Source organism: Oryctolagus cuniculus, chromosome 7 (assembly GCF_964237555.1).
Source record: "Oryctolagus cuniculus chromosome 7, mOryCun1.1, whole genome shotgun sequence".
In the NCBI taxonomy this organism is placed as follows: domain Eukaryota; kingdom Metazoa; phylum Chordata; class Mammalia; order Lagomorpha; family Leporidae; genus Oryctolagus; species Oryctolagus cuniculus.
This window is the reverse complement of record NC_091438.1, coordinates 54,518,967-54,534,692: the sequence shown is the minus strand read 5'-3', so window position 1 is coordinate 54,534,692 and position 15,726 is coordinate 54,518,967. Positions and strand designations below refer to the sequence as shown.

Here is a 15,726-nt window from a genome sequence, read left to right as displayed (position 1 = left end):
TAAAGTGACAATGTTTCAAAAGAAACTGGTGTTTTTTGAAAAATCATTTTGAAATATAGCAGTAAGGTTTTTGTCCCCTTCCCCCAAAAAGTGTATCACCCGTTAAAAAACTAAAACCCTTATTTTTGTATCACTTACAAAGAATCTGGGGCCGGCGCCGCGGCTCACTAGGCTAATCCTCCGCCTAGCGGCGCCAGCACACCGGGTTCTAGTCCCGGTCGGGGCGCCGGATTCTGTCCCGGTGGCCCCTCTTCCAGGCCAGCCCTCTGCTGTGGCCAGGGAGTGCAGTGGAGGATGGCCCAGGTGCTTGGGCCCTGCACCCCATGGGAGACCAGGAAAAGCACCTGGCTCCTGGCTCCTGCCATCGGATCAGCGCGGTGCGCCGGCCACAGCGCGCCGGCCGCGGCAGCCATTGGAGGGTGAACCAACGGCAAAGGAAGACCTTTCTCTCTGTCTCTCTCTCTCACTGTCCACTCTGCCTGTCAAAAAAAAAAAAAAAAAAGAATCTGGAATCAATTTTTTATTCAAAATGTTTTTAAAACAAGCATTCAATGAATGTTAACTCTAAATTTTTATTTACTTTCATTTTTATTTTTAAAAAATATTTATTTGTTTATTTATTTGAAAGAGCTATATAGAGAGGGAGAGACTGAGAGAGAGAGGGGAGAGAGGTCTTCCATCTACTGGTTCACTCCCCAAATGGCCAAAACAACCAGAGCTGTGCCAGGCCGAAGCCAGGAGCCAGGAGCCTTATTCAGGTCTCCTGCGTGAGTGCAGGGGCCTAAGCACTTACCCATCTTCCACTGCTTTCCCAGGCTGTCAACAGGGAGCTGGATTGGAAGCAGAGCAGCTGGTGCCCATATGGGATGCCAGCTCTGCAGATGGCGGCTTCACCTGCGATGCCACAGCACCAGCCCCCGCTGGATTTTTAAATGCTAAAATCCAACATCTTCTGAGCAGTTTGCAAGGACACACGGATTGGAGCAGGGAGAAATGGAACTTCACCTGCCGAAGTTCAGTGAAAACCAGCACATGCAGGTTGGGCCATTTGGATCTTCACCTGTTGTGAGATCCTTTCTCTCCTATGGCCATCTTTAAAACCCAGAATCAGCATAGACAAAGCTCGAAATCAGAACTTGAAGTTCTGAGGCCAGAGTGCTGTGTAGGCAGAATCAGCCCTTAAGGCATTTGGATCTGGCTGAAGAGCCCATGAGAGTATTTCAGGCATGGAAAGTCAAGACACTCTGGCAAAAAAGAACAACAACAAAAAAGCAAAAAAGATCTCTGCAAGTGAAATCCCAGCGGAAAGAACGGGCCATCAAAGAAGGAGGCACCTTTCTCTGAAGGGAGGAGAGAACTTCCACTTTGACTATGACCCTGTTGGAATAAGATCGGAGTTGGCGAACTCAAAAGGCTTCCATAGCCTTGGCAACTCATGACAAGAGCCTAGGGAGATTACTGATGCCATAAACAAGAGTGTCAATTTGTTAAGTCAACAACAGGAGTCACTGTGCACTCACTCCTCATGTAGGATCTCTGTCCTTAATGTGGTGTTCAATGTGAATTAATGCTATAACTAGTACTCAAACAGTATTTTACACTTTATGTTTCTGTGTGGGTGCAAACTGTTGAAATCTTCACTTAATATATACTAAATTGATCTTCTGTATATAAAGATAATTGAAAATGAATCTTGATGCGAATGGAATGGGAGAGGGAGCGGGAGATGGGAGGGTTGCGGGTGGGAGGGAAGTTATGGGGTGGGGGGGAAGCCATGTAATCCATAAGCTGTACTTTGGAAATTTATATTTATTAAATAAAAGTTAAAAAAAAAGAACTTGAAGTTGTTGAATCACAAATTGTTAAGCCAAGATTTTCTAAAAATCAATTAAACATCTTTTGTCACATTACTTTCCCTATGTATTATTTATAGATATTAATTTTAATGAAATTAAAAAGGGTTTTCTATTATTAGTAAACAAAATTAATATTATCTTAACATAAATTTATTTACCGTGTAGGTACTCCCTTTCCGGGAATATAGGTGCCTTATAAAGCACATAAATGTGTGAGTCCACAGGTATGTATTGTGAATTACAAATAAACAGCCCAGAGGCTACATTCAAGCTATTTCTGATTCACTGTGATGTGTGATCGAGATTTTGGAAAACACATTTTTTAAGCTTTATTTAATTTCATTTGTTTGAAAGGGAGAGTGACAGAGAGGTTGTAACAGGCAGAGAGAAAGATCTTTCATCCGCTGGTTCACTCTCAAAATGGCCGTGACAGCCAGATGTGGGCCAGGCTGAAGCCAGGAGCCAGAACTCCCTTCTAATCTCCCACTTGGGCCTTCTACTGCCTTTCCAGCTACATCATCAGGAGGCTGGAGTGGAAGTGGTGCAGTCGGGACTCCAACCAGCTCGCCAATATGGGATGCCAGTACCATGAGTGGTGACTTGACCACTGTGCCACACACCAGCCCTCCTGGTAACACTTTTTAAAGAATTTTTTTGGCAAATTATCTTTTTACCATAAATATCTGACTAGTTGACTTTTAAAAATCATTTCCTCAAAACCCCCAACTTTCAGAATAATGAATTGGTGTTCTAGCTACTCTTGAAAGTAATCAAAAAGATTTCACCTGCATTCTCCGTATGGACATACACACACACACACACACACGTGCGTGCATACACACACACCTACACACAAACGTGCACAAGCAAGGATATCCCTGGATATCATTTTTCTTAAATGATTTATTTATTTATTTGAAAGTCAGAGTTACACCAAGAGAGGAGAGGCAGAGAGAGAGAGAGAGAGAGAGAGAGAGAGAGGTCTTTTTCCATCCACTGGTTCACTCCCCAATTGGCCACTGTGCCAATCTGAAGCCAGAAGCCAGGAGCTTCTTCCAGGTCTCCCACGTGGGTACAGGGGCCCAAGGACTTGAACCATCTTCTACTGCTATCCCAGGCCACAGCAGAGAGCTGGGTCAGAAGAGGAGCAGCCAAGACTCGAACCGGCACCCATATGGGATGCCGGCACTTCAGGCCAGGGTGTTAACCCACTGCGCCACAGCGCCGGCCCCTGGATATCATTTTTTTTTTAACCATTTGAGATTGAGTAGCAGATTGTGCTCCTTTATCCATAAAGCTTCAGTGTATATTCTCTAACAGCAAGGACAGAGTCACAGGACAGATGAACTTGATAGCCAAATTTACAGAGGTGGATTTAATCTGATCAGATAATACATGTGAAACCAATGAAGTCAGAGGTGAGAATAAAATAAGTGTCTACCTGAGTTGTCTTACCTGTACTGTAAAGACGCTTTACATACGCCACAAAAATGCTATGAATGTCAAGAAAATGTCGAAAGTAATTTGAAAAGCAAACATGTTACAAAAGCTACATATTGCTATAATTGTGTTCTATCACTCCTATTATTTGTGTATAGGTGGTTTTTCCTAAGTATAATTTTCAAAAATTATTGATTGAGGTGGGTGTTCGGCTCAGCAGTTAAGATGCCTGTTGGGAGTGCCTGGTTTGAGTCCCGGCTCCTCTTCCAATTCCAGCTTCCTGCTGATGCAGAGCTATGTGGGTGGATCCCTGCCACCCACATAGGAGACGTCGAATTGAGTTCTGAGTTCCCAGTTTTGACTTGGTTCAAGCCCAGTTATTGCAAGCATTTGGGAGTGAACCAGTGGATGAAAGATCTCTCCCTGTCAATCTGTCTCTCTGCTTTTCAGTAAATACATACATACATACATACATACATACATAAATTTTACTTACTATTTGAGGGGCAGAGGGAAAGGTGGGAGTGAAGGAAAAGCTCCCATCTATTGGTTTACTCCCCACGGGTCCAGGAATGGGCTGGGGCTGAAGCCAAGGCTTGGGAACTCAATCCAGGTCTCCCATGTAAGTGACAGGGGTCAGATCTCGTAAGTATCACTGCTGCCTCCCAGGGTCTGCATCAGAGAGAGAGCTGGGTATTAGACGTAGGCACTCTGATGTGAGATAAGGCACTTTAATGGCCAGGCCAAATAACTGCCCCAAATAGAGTTGTTTTAATCAGTGTTTTCAAGTACTGGCTACTTTAAAAAATATGCATACAGGGGCCGGCACTGTGGCGTAGTGGGCTAAGCCTCAGCCTAAAGCGCCTGAATCCCATAAGGGCACCAGTTCTAGTCCAGGCTGTGCCTCTTCTGATCCAGCTCTCTGCTATGGCCTGGGAAAGCAGTAGAGGATGGCCCAAGTGCTTGGGCCCCTGCACCCATGTGGGAGACCCAGAAGAAGCTCCAGGCCATTTTCTGCTGCTTTCCCAGGCACATCAGCAGGAAGCTGGATCAGAAGTGGGGTAGCTGGGACTCTAACTGGCACCCACATGGGATGCTTGTGTCACTTTACCTGCTATGCCACAATGACAGGCCTGCAAACATTCTTTGGAATCCATGCATATACTATTCACAAATGAGAAGGATTAAGCAATTATACTCAGATGTAAAGTTTTTTTTCTTAAAGATTTATTTGAAAGGCAGAGTTACAGAGAGGCAGAGGCAAAGAGAGAGAGAGAGAGAGAGAGAGAGAGGTCCTTCATCTGATGGTTCACTCCCCAGATGACTGCAATGGCTGGAGCTGCGCCGATCTGAAGCCAGGAGCTTCTTCTGGGTTTCCCACACAGATGCAGGGGCCCAAGGACTTGGGCCATCTTCTACTGCTTTCCCAGGCCATAGCAGAGAGCTGGATCAGAAGTGGAGAAGCTGGGACTTGAACCTGCACCCGTATGGGATGCCAGCACTGCAGGCGGTGGCTTTACTTGCTAAGCCACAGAGCCAGCCCCAGAAGTAACACATGCGTAATATAATCTACAATTATGACAAGGAGCCCAGCAGCCCAGGAGTATGCAGGGCAAGAGGTGGGCAGATGGGGACGAGGTGCCACCACCCTGAGTCTCTGTGGCTAGAGCTCTGTTTGCTGCTTCACCAAACGGGACTGCGCATGATCCCCAGCTGGAGTAGCTTCTTGCTGATAACTAATACCTCACAGACTATCAGCGGTTAGAGGAGAGGAGGAAAACAGCCACATCAACTTAATGGCACTGTTACCAAGAGTTCCCAGGAGAGCAGGAAGGCAGGAGCAAACAGGAGCTGAAATGGGGCAACTGCAGGCAGCTGCTGTCAACCCGGCTCTCCAGTGGCAGGAGCACCAACGGCAGCGCTCTGGAGACAGTGCGCTTGGTTTGTCTCTCTCCCTCTTCGTCTGCTTCCCTGTGCCTCTGAATGCCACTGGTCTCCCTGGAGAAGGTGAAGGGGTTCAGGAAGTCTTCCTGCTGTCCTTAGCACAGTGGACAAGGGTTCCTAGACCTGCAATTAAAAAAAAACCCGAACGTCATACAATTGCAGGGGTATTTCTAAGGAGACAGAGGGGTCTCTCCCTCTTTCCTACCTTGAAGGTTTCTCCGGCAACCCTGAACCCCTTCCTGCTCCAGGTGCATCCAGCCCTTGTGAGGAAGAGATGGCGTCTGCCCTGGAGAATAATCAAGACAATATCCAGGCACCGGCAGGTTTGGAAAACTCTGCTCCTGGCATCAGATGAAGAAAAGTCTAGAAGGCAGTTCACTCCTTCCTGATGCTGATGGAGAAGCCCTCCCAGATCTGACAAAGCAAAGCAGGCTTCTCCTGTCTTCGGCCAGCTTTGTGACTTGGAAGAGACAGGAGGACAGGAGAAATGAACAGCTGGCTACACTGATGGATCCAAAACAGGATTTGGTTTTCTAAACCAGAGTTGTTAATACCAGAATGCTAAGCTCCTGGCAAGAAAACGGCATCTCTAAAAACTAGGATGCACACGTTTGGCAAGGAGCACTCCCACCTGATAAAGAGGACATAAATGAAAGGGGCAGAGAAGTGTGTGGAGATAAAACTGCTGCCTCACGCATCTGCTCGCCACCCTCCACCTGCTCCAAGCCTGGGAAGCTGACCACACAGGCTGCAGCCCTGGACCCCATACTTTCTCTTTGCCTTGTTAGCGCCACTTGGTGGGCGCTCCCGCTGGGTTCAGATAACCACGCCTTCCTGTTGCCCCTTCAGACCTGGGAGTGGTAACAACTCCCTGTGACTGCCACCCCCAGGTTGCTGCATTCTCCAGCCTCAGTTTCCCCAGGTTAACAACTGCCCTTTCAGGTGTGCCAGCTCTTTCTTCTGTGACTCTGCCAGGGGGTTACTCATGTGGAGGGCGTTGCACGCTAGGCAGGAGGAGGCAGCATACAGGAGCAAGTGCCCAGTATTATCTGTAGAAGGGCAGAAAGGAAGAGAGATGGGAGCAGTGCTCTCCGGGGCTCCAGAAGTCTGTGGAAGGTGTGTGGAGGACCAAGCCCAGCAGACCTCTGCATTCAGAGTGTCCAATGCAGGCTGGACTGCAGGGCAGCAGCTCAGAAGGCACTGCCTACTCAGGGACCTTGTGACAATATCTAGTGACATTTGATTGTCGGGACACGTGGGAATCCAGAGTGCTTTGGGCATCTAGTGGGTAGAAGCTAGGATGCTTATACACATTCTGAAATGTACAAGACCAGAGCAAGAAAGCACGCAGCCTCAGATGTCAACGGTGCTGATGCTATGAAGCCCTGCTGGCCAGGTAGAGGCTGGGCACTGGGTTTTCACTGTAATGGTTAAGAGTGTAGTCTCAAGAATGAGCTCAACTGGAGTTGAGTCCCATCTGGGGACCCTGGACAGGTAATCCAACCTCTCTGAGCTTCAGTCTCTTACCTTTAGAACAGGGGTAATACTAAGACCCACCTCCCAGAGCTGGCCTGGGGACTGGCATGGGCAATGCACTATAAAGTTCTCCAACACAGCACTTGGCACACAGTCACGTCCTAAACAAACCTTTTTTCCTGGTGTGGCTATCATCGTCTTCCTACTACAGATTATAACTCCACTAAAACTAATTTAGTAGGCAAGAGGGAGTTTCAGTGGAGCTAACAGGCTTTGTGAGAGGGAGGTAGTTGGCTGTGTTTGTGGAAATTCACTAACCTCTCTTTGCATATTGTAGTCTATTGCAAAGTTTACTGGGGCTGGCACTGTAGCATAGTGGACAAAGCCACCACCTGAAGTGCTGGCATCCCAAATGGGCACTGGGTCAGTCCTGGCTGCTCCACTTCCAATCCAGCTGTCTGCTATGGCCTGGGAAAGCAGTAGAAGATGGCCCAAGTCCTTGGGCCCCCACACCCACATGGGAGACCCAGAAGAAGCTCCTGGCTCCTGGCTTCGGATCGGCACAGCTCTGGCCGTTGCACTCAATTGGGGAGTGAACCAGTAGATGGAAGACTTCTCTCTCTCTTTCTTTCTCTCTCTCTCTGCCTCTTCTCTCTCTGTGTAACTCTGACTTTCAAATAAATAAATAAATCTTTAATAAAAATAAATAAAAACCTTTAAAAAATAAAAAGAAAAGCTTACCTAAAATAATTAATGGAAGTCTTGTTCTGCCTCCTTGCCAAAAGCCTATGATAGTAAATTCTACATTTCCCTCGGCAATAATTCACTCTCTCAGAAGGTGTAAGGCACAGTGACGTAAAGGGTCATTTTCTGCTCTCTACTGACCAACGCTAAAGATCAGGAAGGAAAGCAGTGGGGTTGAGATCAACCCTACGTACAAGGGATCATGCCACAGTGTGAGAAGAAAATGTTTGTTCCAGTCATGACATCTAACCCAGAGGTTAAGAAAACATCATACAAAAAGTTTGGAGGAAAAAAAAAATCGCAGTGATTCTACAGTCTGAATTCAAAGAGAAAGTAGGTTGAGAGGAATGATTGGCACTCAGCAGAAATCCTAACTTATAAACGATCACCATCAGGGAGAAAACAGGTGACCCTAGGAGACAGGCCAGCTTGGCTGCAGAGGAGGCTCCCTGATGATTCAGAACCCCAGCTGGGGCCCACACAAAGAACCCCCAAGTGGGTGCCCTGTGCCAGCCGACTACAGGGCAAGACCCAGGCAGGCTGGTGAAGCACACTGATGACAACCCAGAAGGGAGTGTAGGTGTGGAGCTGAGAGGAGTGCAGAAAGTGTGTGGCCATCGCCCAGTCCAGTGCTGACAGCAGCCCAGGGAAGGCAGGCCAATTCGTCTGTAGTCTTCTCTGTCACGGAGGTGGGTAGCACCATCTTGGCCGGGAGAGGGCTTGGACACTGTTCACCAGTTGAACAAAGAGCAGGAGACCCCTTACTCACTTTGAAAGGACTCAGATCTGCCGGCTGGATGACAGCTGTGCGCATGTGGCGGGGAAACCCTCACATAAACCTTGAAACAAATGGGCACGAGGACCTCTACTGAGATCCTTAAGAAGGACCAGTGCCCTCATCTTTCTACCACCCGTTGAGCTTGACGACGATTCCCAGGAAAGCTCTAGGCTGATTGAATTAACAGTGTGTGAGTAGGTGGTGGAATAAAGGAAAATCCCTGAGCTCAGCATGGTGTTCTAAAGAAGTGTGTTACAGGAATAATCGTCAATATTTACTGAACGCCCACATGTGCAAAGGATGCTCCAAGCCCTCCAGTCATTCAGGACTCAAAGAATTCTGTGAGTCAGGTACTACCATTATCTCCATTGGCTGGATGAGGAACCAAAGATGCAAAGGGTCACTTAATTTGCCAGAGGCCGCACAGCCATTGTGTGCACAGCTAGGCTCAACAAAGCAGGCTGCTATATGGTGCCCGCTCTTCCTTCTGCCCTGTGAGGTTACTGCAAAGCAATTGCCCATGAGCATGAGGGAGTACTGGGCACACAGTGCCATGGCAAGGCAGAGTCACACTTAGCAAGCAGGGGCAGCCAGAGAGGCTTGACTGATGCCTCCCATCTGGGTGATCCCTGGGACAACACTTCAGACTGCTCTCTGATGCACTGCTGGCGTTTGATTACTTTGACCTATTACGATGGCAGTTTCATGTGTTCGAGCTTCATCATTCCTCCTCTCTCGCCCAGTACTTTTTCAACAGTCTATCTTACAGGGCAGGCATTGGGCATGGTGGTTAAGATGCTACTTGAGATGGCACATCCACATCGGAGAGCCTGGATTTGTGTCCTGATTCCACTTCTGATTGTAGTTTCCTGCTAATGCGCACCTTGGGTGGCATTGGATGATGATTCAAGTCCTTAGTTTGTCACCCACATGGGAGAGCGAGATTGAATTCTTGGCTTCCGGCTTCAGCCTGGCTCCACCCTGAGTGTTGCGGGAATTTGAGGAGTGAACCAGCAGGTGGAGGATAGTGCTCTCTCTCTCTCTCTCTCTTTCTCTCCCTCTCTCTCTCTTCCTGTCTCTCCAGCTTGCTTTTCTTTCTTTCCTCCCTTTCAAATAAGAATTAAATAAATCTTAAAAAGCCTCCCTGGACAAATAAAATGCTTGTTGAATCATTTTCAGCTGGTGCATAGCTGGCATTGGTATCTGATGAGAAGGTGACACAGCTATGATTCAGAAAAATCTTTGCAGGTTGGAGAGTGGTGGACTGAAACCATCACAAGATGAACTTTAACAGAAATAGAGATGGGAATTGTGGATTTAGCTCAAACATTCAGTTCACACAAGAGTAGGAGTTCCTGAGAAAGCATAGGCTGTCAGGTCCCCACCAGCCCACTTGAGTCCACAGGAGACAAGGTGCCTGGGAAAGGCAGGGAGTACAGCTCTGGGCTGAATCAGCTCACCCTGGGGAATCCAGAGAATGAGCTCTGATGCTGATCCCCAGCAGGGTGGGGACACTGAGAGCAGCCTTCAAGTGCTTACAGGACCACTGGTCAGCAATTCAAGGAGCGCTTACTGAGCTCCTGCATTACACACTGTGGAGGTGTGTGGATGGGGAGGAAGGCTCCCTGGCCTCAAGAAGTGTATTAATAGATGAGAGTTGTCCGACACAGAGACAATCAATATAGGGGCCACATCAACAGGGGCTATAATAGACAAACCATATTCATGGCACTTGTGCTCTCTCTCTCGCTCTCTCTCCTCTCTTTCAAATATCTAAAAGATCTAGAGAAAAAGAAATGAGTAGTTTATTTGTAAGAGATGTTAAAAGACACAATGGGAAACAAAATTCACTTTTTTTTATAAAGAAAATATTCCAAAACAGGAGCTGTCTGACAATGGAACTGGAGGGTAGGTGAGAGGGCAAATGTAGCAGGTGTTCAGAGACCAAGAGGCCTATTTGTCAGGATGCTCCTGCTCTGGGTGCAAGGGTTGACCAACTTTCCAAGACCCCTTCCAGTTAGATGAGTCTCTGACTCTCCGGAAATAAACTGTTGGCTGAGAACAGAATGCCAATGAGAGTATAGTCCAGTCTCCCCGTGTGTTACCAGTGGTATACTAACTAGCCAGCATAGTTGGTGCTCAAGTGGTATTTGGTGACAAAAGTCAATTTTTACTATGTTGTGGAGTTATGAAACTGAACCCAGGTCCCAGAAACTCTGATTTACAAAGCAGTGATACCAGATTTTGAGAGCTGAAGCACCTGGTTTGTCCGCTACACACCCATTCTCAGATGAGGAAAGTGCCCTGGAGGCGGCTTGCTGCCTGGCGTCAGCTACACAGAGATTTCATGCCGGATCAGCAGCTAAATCCCTGCTCTTGCCAGTCCAGGCCATTTTCCACTGAACACTCTGCGCTCTTACTCAACTTTACAAAACAAAAACAGAAAACTAAAATAAACCTCCTTTCACTGAATTTAGTACAAGACTCAAAAGATGGCGATTTCCTTTGGTGTAAGAATGTGTGGGTTTCCTCATCTCTCATTTTGAGTCTCTGCACACAGACAAGCATACACTTGCATTTGTACACATACAGATGCACACACGTGTGCACGTAGACATGCACATACATGCACATGCATACGCAAAACACACCCAAAAATCAAGGACACATGACCCTTTTTAAGCAAAGGAGGAAGTCATCCCTTAAGTGTAACTTGAGGATTGAGGGGATGTGGGAAAGTTACCCCAATCTTATAAAGCCACTTCCTTCATTTGTGGTAGGGCCCAATGCCATCATTCAAGAATCAGCCTTTGGATGCCCCTTCCAGGCTCCCCAGAGAGGCACGGCAGGCGTTCCATATTAATATCTTCACAGCTTCGAGTGAGTGAGGGGCCATGAGAGCCCCCCAGGAGTGTGCATTGGGTGCTGCACTTCAGGAGGCAAAAAGCTGAGCTGTCAGGTCGACAGCTCTCATTTCAGCAAGCCCGCAACTTTCCCTGCAGGTATTGCCTACTCATCTTCGTTCATGCTCTCATGACAATTTTCAATAAAATATTAAACAATCATTTGGATTTGAGCTATATTCCATGTATTAGTGTTTTCCCTCAGGGGGGAAAATGGTTTGCCTAGTACACGGGTACTTCAACAAATTCATGGAAAATGAAATCAAGAGAAATGTATTTGGGTGCCATCCAGGCATCCTGCTATTCCCTGGCAATCCTCAAGGTGAGAGTGCATGGGCTGCCCAGAGACGGCTGGAACGCTTGTGAGAAACCAGGAGGGAGCGTGTTACACCGTGAGGACCCCGCTCGATTCCTTACAACCGACTTCTAGCACTTCTCCTTCAATGAGTCACAATGAAAATTGCTAGTCACTTCCTTTTGCAGGCTCTTACCCACTTCTCTGATCACATGCATAACCATGTTCAGGCGCTGGGGCCTGATGAGTACCTATTGACTCCCTAAGAGTGTTGCCTGGGCGCCCAAGTGCTTCCATCAAGTCATGAAATAGTTGCATGGCTCACAGCTGAACAGCCACGGCCTTCCTGCTGGTCTCTTGCATGCGGGCTCAAGCTGCTGATACTCAACAAGCTGGGAACACTCTCCTCCTGGCCACCCTCGCTCTCTGGGTGGATGGGATTGTGGGTAGCTTTCTTACCCTTTCCAAACCCTTCTTTAATGTTGACACAATTAAGCATTTTTTTTTAAAAAGGGTTACAAAATGGTCTTGTCCAGGATGAAAAAATAAGTATCTGGCAATGTCCCAGCCATGTGGGTATGGGGACAACCAGCAAATGAATCAAGAAATGCCAATTTGACAAGCAGTTACAAAGGCTAAAGGGATCCTGGGTAGCTAACTTCTGTGAAGAATCAAGCATATCAAAGTTGTTTGCAGATAAAACTTACACATAATTAATTTAGTGCGGCATCTTTTTCATTCAGGTGTTCTAGTGACTTAGCAGATAAAGACTCAAAAAAAAGAAAAAAGAAAGGGAAGAAAGGGAAGAAAGGAAAGAAAGGAAAGAAAGGAAAGAAAGGAAAGAAAGGAAAGAAAGGAAAGAAAGGAAAGAAAGGAAAGAAAGGGAGGAAGGAAGGAAGGAAGGAAGGAAGGAAGGAAGGAAGGAAGGAAAAAGAAAAATGGCCCGTGGAGCATTCAAAGCCATTGTTGATGTCGAGAAGTATTATACATGAAAAGATAAGAAGAGGCCACCTTAGCCTTCAGACCTGACCTGGCTGGTGTTCAGCTCCTGCAGGGCTATGAATGTCCGGGTTAATCTGATAAACTGGTCTGTATTTCTTCCTAGCTGTCGTGTATATATTTTTTAAACATTTATTTATTTGAAAGGCAGAGTTACAGGGAGAGAGAGACGTCTTCCATCTGCTGGTTTACTCCCCAGATGACCACAATGACCAGAGCTATGCCGATCAGAAGCCAGGATCCAGGAGTTTCTTCCGGGTCTTCCCACACAGGGGCAGCGGCCCAAGGACTTAAGCCATCTTCTATTGCTTTCCCAGGCCACAGCAGAGAGCTGGATCAGAAGTGGAGCAGCCAGGACTTGGACCAGTGCCTATATGGGATGCCGGCACTGCAGATCGAGGCTTTTACCCGCTGTGCCACAGCACCAGCCACATGTGTTGTACATTTTTTCGTGATATATTCATGTTTGCATCTGAAGGAATTTGTGAATTTCGGGTCCCTGGAAACTTGATGTGAGTAGAGGTTGGCAAAGAAACAACTTGCACTTCCTAAACTGGCAGCAGCCCAGCCTCCAAAACTCAGGATGCTTCCATGGACGCGTAGTATGGGGACTTCAGTGCACTGGGACTCGACAGCTTTAGTGTGTGGTGGACAGAAAAACAGCTCCCCAAAGATACCCAAGTCAAACACCTGGAGCCTGCGAAGGCTTCCTTCTGTAGCAAAAGACGTAACTCAGTTAAAATCGTGAAAGGAGGCATTTCTCCTGGATTATCCGGAAGGGTACCAAATGCAATCACCTCTCCTTATAAGCGAGAGGTAGAGAGATACATGCGTGGAGGGTGATGTGAAGATAGCGCTGAGAGAGAGGAGCGCCACAACCCAAGGAATGAGCAGCTGGCCTGCGGAAGCTGGCAGAGGCAAAGGGTTCATCCTCTCCAACAGACTCGGGGAGGAGCCCGGTGCTGCTGGTATACCTTTATTTTGCACTTCTGGCTTCCAGAATCACAAGAGATTAAATGCCTACTTTTTTTTAGCCATAAATAAAACTTTATTCTTTAATTTCATTTACAAGCTACCAAGTATGTATCGTACACAGTGCTGAACACTTAAATGTAAATGCCTATTTTTTAAGCCACTCAGTTTGTAAGTATTTGCTATGCTGGCCACAGGACACTAACAAGAGTCTGTTGGTCCTGGCTCCAGCTGCTAACTGTGTGCAGTCTTAGGCATTATTTGTTCTCGACCTCCGTTTCTTCAAACACGAAATGAGAGCAAATGTGTTAGGGGATTAGGACACGGGGTTTGGCGCACGCTAATGGTCTATGACATGGCGGCTTTTGCGTGGCTAAAGCTTCTATCATCATATCCACAAACACAATGCAGGTCTCAGTTTGTAGAGAGCTTCTAGCACGTGTGAGAAAAGGGTGTGTGTTGGTGGGTGGGGGAAGGAAGGGCTGATGGGCACGTTAGAGAGGGGAGAGTTACGGTGCAGGAGAAGAGTGTGCATCTCGGGAGGTCTGCATCCCTTATGGGAGTGCCTGGGTTGGAGTCCTGATTCTGCTCCTGATTCCAGCTTCCTGCTAATGTGGACCCTGGGAGGCAGCAGGTGATGGCTCAAGTCCTTGAGTCCCCGCTACCCACATGGGAGACCCTGATAGAGTTCCTGGCTCTGAGCTTTGGCCCCAGGTGAGGCTCAGCTGTTGCAGTCATCTGGGCAGTGAAGCAGCAGATGGGAGCTCTCTGTGCACCTCTCACTTTCTATCTCTGTCTCTCTACACTCCAAATGAATAAATTAATTTTTTTAAAAAGGAATTGCACGCGAGATTAGTGGAGAGAGCACAGGATTGTTATATGATCATAGAGAAGACAGATATAAAGTCTTAGAATGCAATGAGAAAATTCTCTGCTTCCAGAAGGCCTTAGCTTTTTACCTGCACATCCATATTTTGGAGCTCCTAACTGAAACCTGAGTAGGCTCTTCATCTGTAGCTTGTCGGCACAAGGAACATTACAGAACCGGCCGCAGCAACGTGGAGATTAGGGGCTGCATGTGATAAACGGCTATTTGCGTGTTCTGAGCCGGCTCTGGGGTATTCGCAGGGAATAATTTCATAGCAGAGTTAGCATCATCACATAAAATATGACAACAGGTTGTACGCTGCCCATCTGAAATGAGGTTGCAGCCGTGTGTAACGAGCGAGTGAGGCCCAGAAGGCAGAATGGAGGGAGTCTCACCAGTAGCTGTCACGTGCAGTCAGGGGCCCTGTGAGTGGAGAGACAATGAAGAGGCAGAGGGGACAGGGCACATGGCCCGTTCTCTCCCTGAAGCCCTGCTGTAAGCCGCAGCCGTGCCTCGGCCATCGGCTCCCACCATCATCCCAGAGCTGATTTACTTTCTAGTCTATTGATCTTCCATTGGCAAGGACTCTGAACTCCTCCCTCTCTGCATGCCCTTGGCCTGGCGGTTAATGATTTATGAAAGGACTTTAAATGCCCCAGAGGTGGTCCACACTTAAAGGAACTCCCAGAGTAAATATTTTAAGTGGGCCCCTTTTGAAATGAAAATAATCGCAGCGGTGTTCATCCCTTTGGTCTTGCAGGACTCTGCTTCCCCTAATTGTGGGAGGGAGAGGGCTGTTTGGGCGGTGTGGGAAGCACACACCTGGGCTTCAAAGCTGCCTTCTCATGGTGAGAGAGTGGGTCTTGCTCTCAGTGAGAGCTAAGCTTACTCTGTTCAGAGCCAAGACACACCTGGACTTCCATATAGTAAACTTTTCTTCCAGAAGGTCTGATCTGGAGTCTGGGCACTTTAGGAATATAGAATGTATACTACAGAATTCTCAAAAAAAGACTTATTTAGTTAGTTGAAAGGCAGAGCAATAGTTGAAAGGCAGAGAGAGAGAGAGGGAGGGAGAGCAAAAGAAAGAGAGCAAGACCTTCCATCTGCTGGTTCACTCCCCAGATGCCCACAAAGGTCATGGCCAAACCAGGCCAAAGTAAGAAGCCAGGAATCCTGTTTGGGTCTGCCACATGACATGTGGCAAGAACCCAGGTACTCACACCATTATCCACCGCCTCCTCCCCCCGCTCTGCCCACACATTAGCAGGAAGGTGGATACCGAGTGCAGTAGCTGAGACTCGGGCCAGATATGGGGTGCAGGCATCCAAGCAGTGCCTTAATCCACTGAGCTACAATGCCCGCCCTACACTAGGGCACTGATTTCAATAATGAGGGGATTACTTTTCTTTGGCACCCCTCGTCTTATTCTCTTCTTCTACCTACCTGGTCAG

The 15,726-nt window shown here is 47.5% G+C and overlaps 1 long non-coding RNA gene across 4 annotated transcripts in view; it reads right to left on the bottom strand.

Moving 5' to 3' along the window:
• Positions 1-4,402: 4,402 nt before the first annotated feature.
• Positions 4,403-15,726, bottom strand: part of LOC103350088 (uncharacterized) — a 78,833-nt gene continuing 67,509 nt past the window's right edge. For all 4 annotated transcript variants that reach the window (XR_011390506.1, XR_007923495.2, XR_007923496.2 and 1 more), the window contains one exon: positions 4,403-5,363. This is a non-coding gene — a long non-coding RNA (uncharacterized lncRNA). The remainder of the gene's footprint in view (positions 5,364-15,726) is intronic.